The sequence below is a fragment of the Pleurodeles waltl genome, chromosome 7 (assembly GCF_031143425.1).
Source record: "Pleurodeles waltl isolate 20211129_DDA chromosome 7, aPleWal1.hap1.20221129, whole genome shotgun sequence".
Classification (NCBI taxonomy): domain Eukaryota; kingdom Metazoa; phylum Chordata; class Amphibia; order Caudata; family Salamandridae; genus Pleurodeles; species Pleurodeles waltl.
The window spans coordinates 426151104-426166949 of NC_090446.1; positions in this window are offsets into that span (position 1 = coordinate 426151104).

Below are 15846 nucleotides of genomic sequence, written 5' to 3' on the forward strand. Positions count from 1 at the left end.
TTCTACAGGCTCTACAAAATTCAACAAGAACAAGAGCTAGTTCAGCAAGCAGATTTAAAGCCTCTCTTTGGATTTATGTTGATGCTGCTGTCCTCTAGTAATGTTATATGGCAACTGCAGCATAATCACAGGATTGAGAAAGGGGCAGTCCTATGCAAATAATCTCCTCCCATGATTACTTCTCTGAGCTTCCGTAGCGGTATGATGATAGGACCTTCAACAAATGGTCTTCAGCAGATTTCTAAAGTTGCCAAATTGTCTTAGGCTAAGGATTGTTCCAGTCGAAGGCCTTCCGATAAGGACCCCACCCTCACTTAGCAGGCTCCAGAATTACCTGCAGTAATCCTCTATACAGAACATGGGCGTTCGTTGGCATTTGTGGGCCTACGTGGGCCTACTGTAAAGACTGCATGCTAAAACTGTGATGTCTAAAGTCCCAGTCCTGGTCTCACTGTCAGAGGCACAGCATAACATAGCATGCCAGACCTGGCCATGCAAATCCTTGCAAACCAACTGCCTCTTCCCCACACTTGCTGCATTATGCATTTTCAAGACATAGTCAATAAGAGGCATGACTTTGTCCTTTTCTATCACTTCAAAATTCAACATGCTACCTTCTGACTGCAGCTAATAAGGGCTCTTTCACCTGCACAAAATTTTACCCTGCATTAAATCAACACCATTCAACCTATTTTATTATCTGCATGGCACATTCCTCACATAATACAGCTCAATTCTGGCCCCCCTTAGGCCATTTTTGTGCTCTCCAGAACACCATTTTGAAGAAACAACAAATACATTCATAAATGAAGATAAGGCCTTGCTCCTATTTAAACTACTTGAGCAAAAGGAGGGAGGTGGCAGGTGGTGGTGGGGGTGGCAAGCTTTGTAAATGTGCCCAACTAATGCAATCAAAAAATGACTTAAATTGTTCCTGTTTTTTTTTTAAGTAAAAATATTCTTTTTACGTGCAAAAAATCAAATACTGTATTTTATTCCATCTAAACATACTTTAACGGTGGTGGCTGGATTCGAACCCTTTCCAGGGGTAGGTTCCTGCACCAAAGGCACCAGACTTTGCCACTGAGCTACAGGCTCTTGATGGATTTTGGTTGTGCAAGAGCCCCTATCAGCATCTGACAGGCTCTGGTGTCATTGCCAATGCTTGCCACTGCACAGGACACATCATAACCATGATATAGGGAAGATTTGACCAGCTAGAGATAGGGAAGCCTGTCTGGTCCAGTGGGTAAGTTCCTGCCTTTCACCCAGACAAGCAGGGTTCAATTCCCAGGCCTGACAGATGACACTCTCAGCAAACAGCATATCTGCATTAATCACTTTGTTTTAATTCAGTTTTCCTTCCAAATCCTGCAACCCCTTTACCACAAATACAGTCCAATCATTCCTCAATACTCAATCACTCAGTCATTCCACTCCTCCATTCTACAGGCTCTACAAACTTCAACAAGAACAAGAGCTAGTTCAGCAAGCAGATTTAAAGCCTCTCTTTGGATTTATGCTGATGCTCCTGCCCTATAGTAATGTTATATGGCAACTGCAGCATAATCACAGGATTGAGAAAGGGGCAGTCCTATGCAAATAATCTCCTCCCATGATTACTTCTCTGAGCTTCCGTAGGGGTGCGATGATAGGACCTTCAACAAATGGTCTTCAGCAGATTTCTAAAGTTGCCAAATTGTCTTAGGCTAAGGATTGTTCTACTCAAAGGCCTTCCGATAAGGATCCCACCCTCACTTAGCAGGGTCCAGAATTACCTGCAGTAATCCTCTATACAGAACATGGGCATTCGTGGGCCTACATGGGACTACTGTAAAGACTGCATGCTAAAACTGTGATGTCTAAAGTCACAGTCTAGGTCTCACTGTCAGAGGCACAGCATAACATAGCATGCCAGACCTGGCCATGCAAATCCTTGCAAACCAACTGCCTCTTCCCCACACTTGCTGCATTATGCATTTTCAAGACATAGTCAATAAGAGGCATGACTTTGTCCTTTTCTATCACTTCAAAATTCAACATGCTACCTTCTGACTGCAGCTAATAAGGGCTCTTTCACCTGCGCTAAATTTTACCCTGCATTAAATCAACACCATTCAACCTATTTTATTATCTGCATGGCACCTTCCTCACATAATACAGCTCAATTCTGGCCCCCCTTAGGCCATATTTGTGCTCTCCAGAACACCATTTTGAAGAAACAACAAATACATTCATAAATGAAGATAAGTCCTTGCTCCTATTTAAACTACTTGAGCAAAAGGAGGGAGGTGGCAGGTGGTGGTGGGGGTGGCAAGATTTGTAAATGTGCCCAACTAATGCAATCAAAAAATGACTTAAATTGTTCCTGTATTTTTTTTAAGTAAAAATATTATTTTTACGTGCAAAAAATCAAACACTGTATTTTATTCCATCTAAACATACTTTAACAGTGGTGGCTGGATTCGAACCCTGTCCAGGAGTAGCGTCTTGCACCAAAGGCACTAGACTTTGCCACTGAGCTACAGGCTCTTGATGGGTTTTGGTTGTGCAAGAGCCCCTATCAGCATCTGACAGGCATTGGTGTCATTGTCAATGGCTGCCACTGCAAAGGACACATCATAACCATGATATAGGGAAGATTTGACCAGCTAGAGGTAGGGAAGCCTGTCTGGTCCAGTGGGTAAGTTCCTGCCTTTCACCCAGAAAAGCAGGGTTCAATTCCAAGGCCTGACAGATGACACACTTAGTCTCTCAGCAAGCATATCTGCATTAATCACTTTGTTTTTAATTCAGTTTTCCTTCCAAATCCTGCAACCCCTTCACCCCAAATACAGTCCTATCATTCCTCGATACTCATTCACTCAATCATTCCACTCCTCCATTCTACAGGCTCTACAAAATTCAACAAGAACAAGAGCTAGTTCAGCAAGCAGATTTAAAGCCTCTCTTTGGATTTATGTTGATGCTGCTGTCCTCTAGTAATGTTATATGGCAACTGCAGCATAATCACAGGATTGAGAAAGGGGCAGTCCTATGCAAATAATCTCCTCCCATGATTACTTCTCTGAGCTTCCGTAGTGGTATGATGATAGGACCTTCAACAAATGGTCTTCAGCAGATTTCTAAAGTTGCCAAATTGTCTTAGGCTAAGGATTGTTCCAGTCGAAGGCCTTCCGATAAGGACCTCACCCTCACTTAGCAGGGTCCAGAATTACCTGCAGTAATCCTCTATACAGAACATGGGCGTTCGTGGGCCTACGTGGGCCTATTGTAAAGACTGCATGCTAAAACTGTGATGTCTAAAGTCCCAGTCCTGGTCTCACTGTCAGAGGCACAGCATAACATAGCATGCCAGACCTGGCCATGCAAATCCTTGCAAACCAACTGCCTCTTCCCCACACTTGCTGCATTATGCATTTTCAAGACATAGTCAATAAGAGGCATGACTTTGTCCTTTTCTATCACTTCAAAATTCAACATGCTACCTTCTGACTGCAGCTAATAAGGGCTCTTTCACCTGCACAAAATTTTACCCTGCATTAAATCAACACCATTCAACCTATTTTATTATCTGCATGGCACCTTCCTCACATAATACAGCTCAATTCTGGCCCCCCTTAGGCCATATTTGTGCTCTCCAGAACACCATTTTGAAGAAACAACGAATACATTCATAAATGAAGATAAGGCCTTGCTCCTATTTAAACTACTTGGGCAAAAGGAGGGAGGTGGCAGGTGGTGGTGGGGGTGGCAAGCTTTGTAAATGTGCCCAACTAATGCAATCAAAAAATGACTTAAATTGTTCCTGTTTTTTTTGTAAGTAAAAATATTCTTTTTACGTGCAAAAAATCAAATACTGTATTTTATTCCATCTAAACATACTTTAACGGTGGTGGCTGGATTCGAACCCTGTCCAGGGGTAGGTTCCTGCACCAAAGGCACCAGACTTTGCCACTGAGCTACAGGCTCTTGATGGATTTTGGTTGTGCAAGAGCCCCTATCAGCATCTGACAGGCTCTGGTGTCATTGCCAATGCTTGCCACTGCACAGGACACATCATAACCATGATATAGGGAAGATTTGACCAGCTAGAGATAGGGAAGACTGTCTGGTCCAGTGGGTAAGTTCCTGCCTTTCACCCAGACAAGCAGGGTTCAATTCCCAGGCCTGACAGATGACACTCTCAGCAAGCAGCATATCTGCATTAATCACTTTGTTTTAATTCAGTTTTCCTTCCAAATCCTGCAACCCCTTTACCACAAATACAGACCAATCATTCCTCAATACTCAATCACTCAGTCATTCCACTCCTCCATTCTACAGGCTCTACAAACTTCAACAAGAACAAGAGCTAATTCAGCAAGCAGATTTAAAGCCTCTCTTTGGATTTATGCTGATGCTCCTGCCCTATAGTAATGTTATATGGCAACTGCAGCATAATCACAGGATTGAGAAAGGGGCAGTCCTATGCAAATAATCTCCTCCCATGATTACTTCTCTGAGCTTCCGTAGGGGTGCGATGATAGGACCTTCAACAAATGGTCTTCAGCAGATTTCTAAAGTTGCCAAATTGTCTTAGGCTAAGGATTGTTCTACTCAAAGGCCTTCCGATAAGGATCCCACCCTCACTTAGCAGGGTCCAGAATTACCTGCAGTAATCCTCTATACAGAACATGGGCGTTCGTGGGCCTACATGGGACTACTGTAAAGACTGCATGCTAAAACTGTGATGTCTAAAGTCACAGTCTAGGTCTCACTGTCAGAGGCACAGCATTACATAGCATGCCAGACCTGGCCATGCAAATCCTTGCAAACCAACTGCCTCTTCCCCACACTTGCTGCATTATGCATTTTCAAGACATAGTCAATAAGAGGCATGACTTTGTCCTTTTCTATCACTTCAAAATTCAACATGCTACCTTCTGACTGCAGCTAATAAGGGCTCTTTCACCTGCGCTAAATTTTACCCTGCATTAAATCAACACCATTCAACCTATTTTATTATCTGCATGGCACCTTCCTCACATAATACAGCTCAATTCTGGCCCCCCTTAGGCCATATTTGTGCTCTCCAGAACACCATTTTGAAGAAACAACAAATACATTCATAAATGAAGATAAGTCCTTGCTCCTATTTAAACTACTTGAGCAAAAGGAGGGAGGTGGCAGGTGGTGGTGGGGGTGGCAAGATTTGTAAATGTGCCCAACTAATGCAATAAAAAAATGACTTAAATTGTTCCTGTATTTTTTTTAAGTAAAAATATTATTTTTACGTGCAAAAAATCAAATACTGTATTTTATTCCATCTAAACATACTTTAACAGTGGTGGCTGGATTCGAACCCTGTCCAGGGATAGGTTCCTGCACCAAAGGTACCAGACTTTGCCACTGAGCTACAGGCTCTCGATGGGTTTTGGTTGTGCAAGAGCCCCTATCAGCATCTGACAGGCTCTGGTGTCATTGCCAATGCTTGCCACTGCAAAGGACCCATCATAACCATGATATAGGGAAGATTTGACCAGCTAGAGATAGGGAAGCCTGTCTGGTCCAGTGAGTAAGTTCTTGCCTTTCACCCAGACAAGCAGGGTTCAATTACCAGGCCTGACAGATGACACACTTAGTCTCTCAGCAAGCATATCTGCATTAATCACTTTGTTTTTAATTCAGTTTTACTTCCAAATCCTGCAACCCCTTCACCCCAAATACAGTCCTATCATTCCTCGATACTGATTCACTCAATCATTCCACTCCTCCATTCTACAGGCTCTACAAAATTCAACAAGAACAAGAGCTAGTTCAGCAAGCAGATTTAAAGCCTCTCTTTGGATTTATGTTGATGCTGCTGTCCTCTAGTAATGTTATATGGCAACTGCAGCATAATCACAGGATTGAGAAAGGGGCAGTCCTATGCAAATAATCTCCTCCCATGATTACTTCTCTGAGCTTCCGTAGTGGTATGATGATAGGACCTTCAACAAATGGTCTTCAGCAGATTTCTAAAGTTGCCAAATTGTCTTAGGCTAAGGATTGTTCCAGTCGAAGGCCTTCCGATAAGGACCCCACCCTCACTTAGCAGGCTCCAGAATTACCTGCAGTAATCCTCTATACAGAACATGGGCGTTCGTGGGCCTACGTGGGCCTACTGTAAAGACTGCATGCTAAAACTGTGATGTCTAAAGTCCCAGTCCTGGTCTCACTGTCAGAGGCACAGCATAACATAGCATGCCAGACCTGGCCATGCAAATCCTTGCAAACCAACTGCCTCTTCCCCACACTTGCTGCATTATGCATTTTCAAGACATAGTCAATAAGAGGCATGACTTTGTCCTTTTCTATCACTTCAAAATTCAACATGCTACCTTCTGACTGCAGCTAATAAGGGCTCTTTCACCTGCGCTAAATTTTACCCTGCATTAAATCAACACCATTCAACCTATTTTATTATCTGCATGGCACCTTCCTCACGTAATACAGCTCAATTCGGCCCCCCTTAGGCCATATTTGTGCTCTCCAGAACACCATTTTGAAGAAACAACGAATACATTCATAAATGAAGATAAGGCCTTGCTCCTATTTAAACTACTTGCGCAAAAGGAGGGAGGTGGCAGGTGGTGGTGGGGGTGGCAAGCTTTGTAAATGTGCCCAACTAATGCAATCAAAAAATGACTTAAATTGTTCCTATTTTTTTTTAAGTAAAAATATTCTTTTTACGTGCAAAAAATCAAATACTGTATTTTATTCCATCTAAACATACTTTAACGGTGGTGGCTGGATTCGAACCCTGTCCAGGGGTAGGTTACTGCACCAAAGGCACTAGACTTTGCCACTGAGCTACAGGCTCTTGATGGGTTTCAGTTGTGCAAGAGCCCCTATCAGCATCTGACAGGCTCTGGTGTCATTGCCAATGGTTGCCATTGCAAAGGACACATCATAACCATGATATAGGGAAGATTTGACGAGCTAGAGATAGGGAAGACTCTATGGTCCAGTGGGTAAGTTCCTGCCTTTCACTCAGACAAGCAGGGTTCAATTCCCAGGCCTGACAGATGACACACTCAGTCTCTCAGCAAGCATATCTGCATTAATCACTTTTTTTTAATTCAGTTTTCCTTCCAAATCCTGCAACCCCTTCACCACAAATACAGTCCAATCATTCCTCGATACTCATTCACTCAGTCATTCCACTCCTCCATTCTACAGGCTCTACAAAATTCAACAAGAACAAGAGCTAGTTCAGCAAGCAGATTTAAAGCCTCTCTTTGGATTTATGTTGATGCTGCTGTCCTCTAGTAATGTTATATGGCAACTGCAGCATAATCACAGGATTGAGAAAGGGGCAGTCCTATGCAAATAATCTCCTCCCATGATTACTTCTCTGAGCTTCCGTAGCGGTATGATGATAGGACCTTCAACAAATGGTCTTCAGCAGATTTCTAAAGTTGCCAAATTGTCTTAGGCTAAGGATTGTTCCAGTCGAAGGCCTTCCGATAAGGACCCCACCCTCACTTAGCAGGCTCCAGAATTACCTGCAGTAATCCTCTATACAGAACATGGGCGTTCGTTGGCATTTGTGGGCCTACGTGGGCCTACTGTAAAGACTGCATGCTAAAACTGTGATGTCTAAAGTCCCAGTCCTGGTCTCACTGTCAGAGGCACAGCATAACATAGCATGCCAGACCTGGCCATGCAAATCCTTGCAAACCAACTGCCTCTTCCCCACACTTGCTGCATTATGCATTTTCAAGACATAGTCAATAAGAGGCATGACTTTGTCCTTTTCTATCACTTCAAAATTCAACATGCTACCTTCTGACTGCAGCTAATAAGGGCTCTTTCACCTGCACAAAATTTTACCCTGCATGAAATCAACACCATTCAACCTATTTTATTATCTGCATGGCACATTCCTCACATAATACAGCTCAATTCTGGCCCCCCTTAGGCCATTTTTGTGCTCTCCAGAACACCATTTTGAAGAAACAACAAATACATTCATAAATGAAGATAAGGCCTTGCTCCTATTTAAACTACTTGAGCAAAAGGAGGGAGGTGGCAGGTGGTGGTGGGGGTGGCAAGCTTTGTAAATGTGCCCAACTAATGCAATCAAAAAATGACTTAAATTGTTCCTGTTTTTTTTTTAAGTAAAAATATTCTTTTTACGTGCAAAAAATCAAATACTGTATTTTATTCCATCTAAACATACTTTAACGGTGGTGGCTGGATTCGAACCCTGTCCAGGGGTAGGTTCCTGCACCAAAGGCACCAGACTTTGCCACTGAGCTACAGGCTCTTGATGGATTTTGGTTGTGCAAGAGCCCCTATCAGCATCTGACAGGCTCTGGTGTCATTGCCAATGCTTGCCACTGCACAGGACACATCATAACCATGATATAGGGAAGATTTGACCAGCTAGAGATAGGGAAGCCTGTCTGGTCCAGTGGGTAAGTTCCTGCCTTTCACCCAGACAAGCAGGGTTCAATTCCCAGGCCTGACAGATGACACTCTCAGCAAGCAGCATATCTGCATTAATCACTTTGTTTTAATTCAGTTTTCCTTCCAAATCCTGCAACCCCTTTACCACAAATACAGTCCAATCATTCCTCAATACTCAATCACTCAGTCATTCCACTCCTCCATTCTACAGGCTCTACAAACTTCAACAAGAACAAGAGCTAGTTCAGCAAGCAGATTTAAAGCCTCTCTTTGGATTTATGCTGATGCTCCTGCCCTATAGTAATGTTATATGGCAACTGCAGCATAATCACAGGATTGAGAAAGGGGCAGTCCTATGCAAATAATCTCCTCCCATGATTACTTCTCTGAGCTTCCGTAGGGGTGCGATGATAGGACCTTCAACAAATGGTCTTCAGCAGATTTCTAAAGTTGCCAAATTGTCTTAGGCTAAGGATTGTTCTACTCAAAGGCCTTCCGATAAGGATCCCACCCTCACTTAGCAGGGTCCAGAATTACCTGCAGTAATCCTCTATACAGAACATGGGCATTCGTGGGCCTACATGGGACTACTGTAAAGACTGCATGCTAAAACTGTGATGTCTAAAGTCACAGTCTAGGTCTCACTGTCAGAGGCACAGCATAACATAGCATGCCAGACCTGGCCATGCAAATCCTTGCAAACCAACTGCCTCTTCCCCACACTTGCTGCATTATGCATTTTCAAGACATAGTCAATAAGAGGCATGACTTTGTCCTTTTCTATCACTTCAAAATTCAACATGCTACCTTCTGACTGCAGCTAATAAGGGCTCTTTCACCTGCGCTAAATTTTACCCTGCATTAAATCAACACCATTCAACCTATTTTATTATCTGCATGGCACCTTCCTCACATAATACAGCTCAATTCTGGCCCCCCTTAGGCCATATTTGTGCTCTCCAGAACACCATTTTGAAGAAACAACAAATACATTCATAAATGAAGATAAGTCCTTGCTCCTATTTAAACTACTTGAGCAAAAGGAGGGAGGTGGCAGGTGGTGGTGGGGGTGGCAAGATTTGTAAATGTGCCCAACTAATGCAATCAAAAAATGACTTAAATTGTTCCTGTATTTTTTTTAAGTAAAAATATTATTTTTACGTGCAAAAAATCAAACACTGTATTTTATTCCATCTAAACATACTTTAACAGTGGTGGCTGGATTCGAACCCTGTCCAGGAGTAGCGTCTTGCACCAAAGGCACTAGACTTTGCCACTGAGCTACAGGCTCTTGATGGGTTTTGGTTGTGCAAGAGCCCCTATCAGCATCTGACAGGCATTGGTGTCATTGTCAATGGCTGCCACTGCAAAGGACACATCATAACCATGATATAGGGAAGATTTGACCAGCTAGAGGTAGGGAAGCCTGTCTGGTCCAGTGGGTAAGTTCCTGCCTTTCTCCCAGAAAAGCAGGGTTCAATTCCAAGGCCTGACAGATGACACACTTAGTCTCTCAGCAAGCATATCTGCATTAATCACTTTGTTTTTAATTCAGTTTTCCTTCCAAATCCTGCAACCCCTTCACCCCAAATACAGTCCTATCATTCCTCGATACTCATTCACTCAATCATTCCACTCCTCCATTCTACAGGCTCTACAAAATTCAACAAGAACAAGAGCTAGTTCAGCAAGCAGATTTAAAGCCTCTCTTTGGATTTATGTTGATGCTGCTGTCCTCTAGTAATGTTATATGGCAACTGCAGCATAATCACAGGATTGAGAAAGGGGCAGTCCTATGCAAATAATCTCCTCCCATGATTACTTCTCTGAGCTTCCGTAGTGGTATGATGATAGGACCTTCAACAAATGGTCTTCAGCAGATTTCTAAAGTTGCCAAATTGTCTTAGGCTAAGGATTGTTCCAGTCGAAGGCCTTCCGATAAGGACCTCACCCTCACTTAGCAGGGTCCAGAATTACCTGCAGTAATCCTCTATACAGAACATGGGCGTTCGTGGGCCTACGTGGGCCTACTGTAAAGACTGCATGCTAAAACTGTGATGTCTAAAGTCCCAGTCCTGGTCTCACTGTCAGAGGCACAGCATAACATAGCATGCCAGACCTGGCCATGCAAATCCTTGCAAACCAACTGCCTCTTCCCCACACTTGCTGCATTATGCATTTTCAAGACATAGTCAATAAGAGGCATGACTTTGTCCTTTTCTATCACTTCAAAATTCAACATGCTACCTTCTGACTGCAGCTAATAAGGGCTCTTTCACCTGCACAAAATTTTACCCTGCATTAAATCAACACCATTCAACCTATTTTATTATCTGCATGGCACCTTCCTCACATAATACAGCTCAATTCTGGCCCCCCTTAGGCCATATTTGTGCTCTCCAGAACACCATTTTGAAGAAACAACGAATACATTCATAAATGAAGATAAGGCCTTGCTCCTATTTAAACTACTTGGGCAAAAGGAGGGAGGTGGCAGGTGGTGGTGGGGGTGGCAAGCTTTGTAAATGTGCCCAACTAATGCAATCAAAAAATGACTTAAATTGTTCCTGTTTTTTTTTTAAGTAAAAATATTCTTTTTACGTGCAAAAAATCAAATACTGTATTTTAATCCATCTAAACATACTTTAACGGGGGTGGCTGGATTCGAACCCTGTCCAGGGGTAGGTTACTGCACCAAAGGCACTAGACTTTGCCACTGAGCTACAGGCTCTTGATGGGTTTCAGTTGTGCAAGAGCCCCTATCAGCATCTGACAGGCTCTGGTGTCATTGCCAATGGTTGCCACTGCAAAGGACACATCATAACCATGATATAGGGAAGATTTGACCAGCTAGAGATAGGAAAGACTCTATGGTCCAGTGGGTAAGTTCCTGCCTTTCACCCAAACAAGCAGGGTTCAATTCCCAGGTCTGACAGATGACACACTCAGTCTCTCAGCAAGCATATCTGCATTAATCACTTTGTTTTTAATTCAGTTTTCCTTCCAAATCCTGCAACCCCTTCACCCCAAATACAGTCCAATCATTCCTCGATACTCATTCACTCAGTCATTCCACTCCTCCATTCTACAGGCTCTACAAAATTCAACAAGAACAAGAGCTAGTTCAGCAAGCAGATTTAAAGCTTCTCTTTGGATTTATGTTGATGCTGCTGCCCTCTAGTAATGTTATATGGCAACTGCAGCATAATCACAGGATTGAGAAAGGGGCACTCCTATGCAAATCATCTCCTCCCATGATTACTTCTCTGAGCTTCCGTAGTGGTGCGATGATAGGACCTTCAACAAATGGTCTTCAGCAGATTTCTAAAGTTGCCAAATTGTCCTAGGCTAAGGATTGTTCCAGTCGAAGGCCTTCCGATAAGGACCCCACCCTCACTTAGCAGGGTCCAGAATTACCTGCAGTAATCCTCTATACAGAACATGGGAGTTCGTGGGCCTACGTGGGCCTACTGTAAAGACTGCATGCTAAAACTGTGATGTTTAAAGTCCCAGTCCTGGTCTCACTGTCAGAGGCACAGCATAACATAGCATGCCAGACCTGGCCATGCAAATCCTTGCAAACCAACTGCCTCTTCCCCACACTTGCTGCATTATGCATTTTCAAGACATAGTCAATAAGAGGCATGACTTTGTCCTTTTCTATCACTTCAAAATTCACATGCTACCTTCTGACTGCAGCTAATAAGGGCTCTTTCACCTGCACAAAATTTTACCCTGCATTAAATCAACACCATTCAACCTATTTTATTATCTGCATGGCACCTTCCTCACATAATACAGCTCAATTCTGGCCCCCCTTAGGCCATATTTGTGCTCTCCAGAACACCATTTTGAAGAAACAACGAATACATTCCTAAATGAAGATAAGGCCTTGCTCCTATTTAAACTACTTGCGCAAAAGGAGGGAGGTGGCAGGTGGTGGTGGGGGTGGCAAGCTTTGTAAATGTGCCCAACTAATGCATTCAAAAAATGACTTAAATTGTTCCTATTTTTTTTTAAGTAAAAATATTCTTTTTACGTGCAAAAAATCAAATACTGTATTTTATTCCATCTAAACATACTTTAACGGTGGTGGCTGGATTCGAACCCTGTCCAGGGGTAGGTTACTGCAGCAAAGGCACTAGACTTTGCCACTGAGCTACAGCCTCTTGATGGGTTTCATTTGTGCAAGAGCCCCTATCAGCATCTGACAGGCTCTGGTGTCATTGCCAATGGTTGCCATTGCAAAGGACACATCATAACCATGATATAGGGAAGATTTGACCAGCTAGAGATAGGGAAGACTCTATGGTCCAGTGGGTAAGTTCCTGCCTTTCACTCAGACAAGCAGGGTTCAATTCCCAGGCCTGACAGATGACACACTCAGTCTCTCAGCAAGCATATCTGCATTAATCACTTTTTTTAAATTCAGTTTTCCTTCCAAATCCTGCAACCCCTTCACCACAAATACAGTCCAATCATTCCTCGATACTCATTCACTCAGTCATTCCACTCCTCCATTCTACAGGCTCTACAAAATTCAACAAGAACAAGAGCTAGTTCAGCAAGCAGATTTAAAGCCTCTCTTTGGATTTATGTTGATGCTGCTGTCCTCTAGTAATGTTATATGGCAACTGCAGCATAATCACAGGATTGAGAAAGGGGCAGTCCTATGCAAATAATCTCCTCCCATGATTACTTCTCTGAGCTTCCGTAGTGGTATGATGATAGGACCTTCAACAAATGGTCTTCAGCAGATTTCTAAAGTTGCCAAATTGTCTTAGGCTAAGGATTGTTCCAGTCGAAGGCCTTCCGATAAGGACCCCACCCTCACTTAGCAGGCTCCAGAATTACCTGCAGTAATCCTCTATACAGAACATGGGCGTTCGTTGGCATTTGTGGGCCTACGTGGGCCTACTGTAAAGACTGCATGCTAAAACTGTGATGTCTAAAGTCCCAGTCCTGGTCTCACTGTCAGAGGCACAGCATAACATAGCATGCCAGACCTGGCCATGCAAATCCTTGCAAACCAACTGCCTCTTCCCCACACTTGCTGCATTATGCATTTTCAAGACATAGTCAATAAGAGGCATGACTTTGTCCTTTTCTATCACTTCAAAATTCAACATGCTACCTTCTGACTGCAGCTAATAAGGGCTCTTTCACCTGCACAAAATTGTACCCTGCATTAAATCAACACCATTCAACCTATTTTATTATCTGCATGGCACATTCCTCACATAATACAGCTCAATTCTGGCCCCCCTTAGGCCATTTTTGTGCTCTCCAGAACACCATTTTGAAGAAACATCAAATACATTCATAAATGAAGATAAGGCCTTGCTCCTATTTAAACTACTTGAGCAAAAGGAAGGAGGTGGCAGGTGGTGGTGGGGGTGGCAAGCTTTGTAAATGTGCCCAACTAATGCAATCAAAAAATGACTTAAATTGTTCCTGTTTTTTTTAAAAGTAAAAATATTCTTTTTACGTGCAAAAAATCAAATACTGTATTTTATTCCATCTAAACATACTTTAATGGTGGTGGCTGGATTCAAACCCTGTCCAGGGGTAGGTTCCTGCACCAAAGGCACCAGACTTTGCCACTGAGCTACAGGCTCTTGATGGATTTTGGTTGTGCAAGAGCCCCTATCAGCATCTGACAGGCTCTGGTGTCATTGCCAATGCTTGCCACTGCACAGGACACATCATAACCATGATATAGGGAAGATTTGACCAGCTAGAGATAGGGAAGCCTGTCTGGTCCAGTGGGCAAGTTCCTGCCTTTCACACAGACAAGCAAGGTTCAATTCCCAGGCCTGACAGATGACACTCTCAGCAAGCAGCATATCTGCATTAATCACTTTGTTTTAATTCAGTTTTCCTTCCAAATCCTGCAACCCCTTTACCACAAATACAGTCCAATCATTCCTCAATACTCAATCACTCAATCATTCCACTACTCCATTCTACAGGCTCTACAAACTTCAACAAGAACAAGAGCTAGTTCAGCAAGCAGATTTAAAGCCTCTCTTTGGATTTATGCTGATGCTGCTGCCCTATAGTAATGTTATATAGCAACTGCAGCATAATCACAGGATTGAGAAAGGGGCAGTCCTATGCAAATAATCTCCTCCCATGATTACTTCTCTGAGCTTCCGTAGGGGTGCGATGATAGGACCTTCAACAAATGGTCTTCAGCAGATTTCTAAAGTTGCCAAATTGTCTTAGGCTAAGGATTGTTCCACTCAAAGGCCTTCCGATAAGGATCCCACCCTCACTTAGCAGGGTCCAGAATTACCTGCAGTAATCCTCTATACAGAACATGGGCGTTCGTGGGCCTACATGGGACTACTGTAAAGACTGTATGCTAAAAATGTGATGTCTAAAGTCACAGTCTAGGTCTCACTGTCAGAGGCACAGCATAACATAGCATGCCAGACCTGGCCATGCAAATCCTTGCAAACCAACTGCCTCTTCCCCACACTTGCTGCATTATGCATTTTCAAGACATAGTCAATAAGAGGCATGACTTTGTCCTTTTCTATCACTTCAAAATTCAACATGCTACCTTCTGACTGCAGCTAATAAGGGCTCTTTCACCTGCGCTAAATTTTACCCTGCATTAAATCAACACCATTCAACCTATTTTATTATCTGCATGGCACCTTCCTCACATAATACAGCTCAATTCTGGCCCCCCTTAGGCCATATTTGTGCTCTCCAGAACACCATTTTGAAGAAACAACAAATACATTCATAAATGAAGATAAGTCCTTGCTCCTATTTAAACTACTTGAGCAAAAGGAGGGAGGTGGCAGGTGGTGGTGGGGGTGGCAAGATTTGTAAATGTGCCCAACTAATGCAATCAAAAAATGACTTAAATTGTTCCTGTATTTTTTTAAAGTAAAAATATTATTTTTCAGTGCAAAAAATCAAACACTGTACTTTATTCCATCTAAACATACTTTAACAGTGGTGGCTGGATTCGAACCCTGTCCAGGAGTAGCGTCTTGCACCAAAGGCACTAGACTTTGCCACTGAGCTACAGGCTCTTGATGGGTTTTGGTTGTGCAAGAGCCCCTATCAGCATCTGACAGGCATTGGTGTCATTGTCAATGGCTGCCACTGCAAAGGACACATCATAACCATGATATAGGGAAGATTTGACCAGCTAGAGGTAGGGAAGCCTGTCTGGTCCAGTGGGTAAGTTCCTGCCTTTCTCCCAGAAAAGCAGGGTTCAATTCCAAGGCCTGACAGATGACACACTTAGTCTCTCAGCAAGCATATCTGCATTAATCACTTTGTTTTTAATTCAGTTTTCCTTCCAAATCCTGCAACCCCTTCACCCCAAATACAGTCCTATCATTCCTCGATACTCATTCACTCAATCATTCCACTCCTCCATTCTAC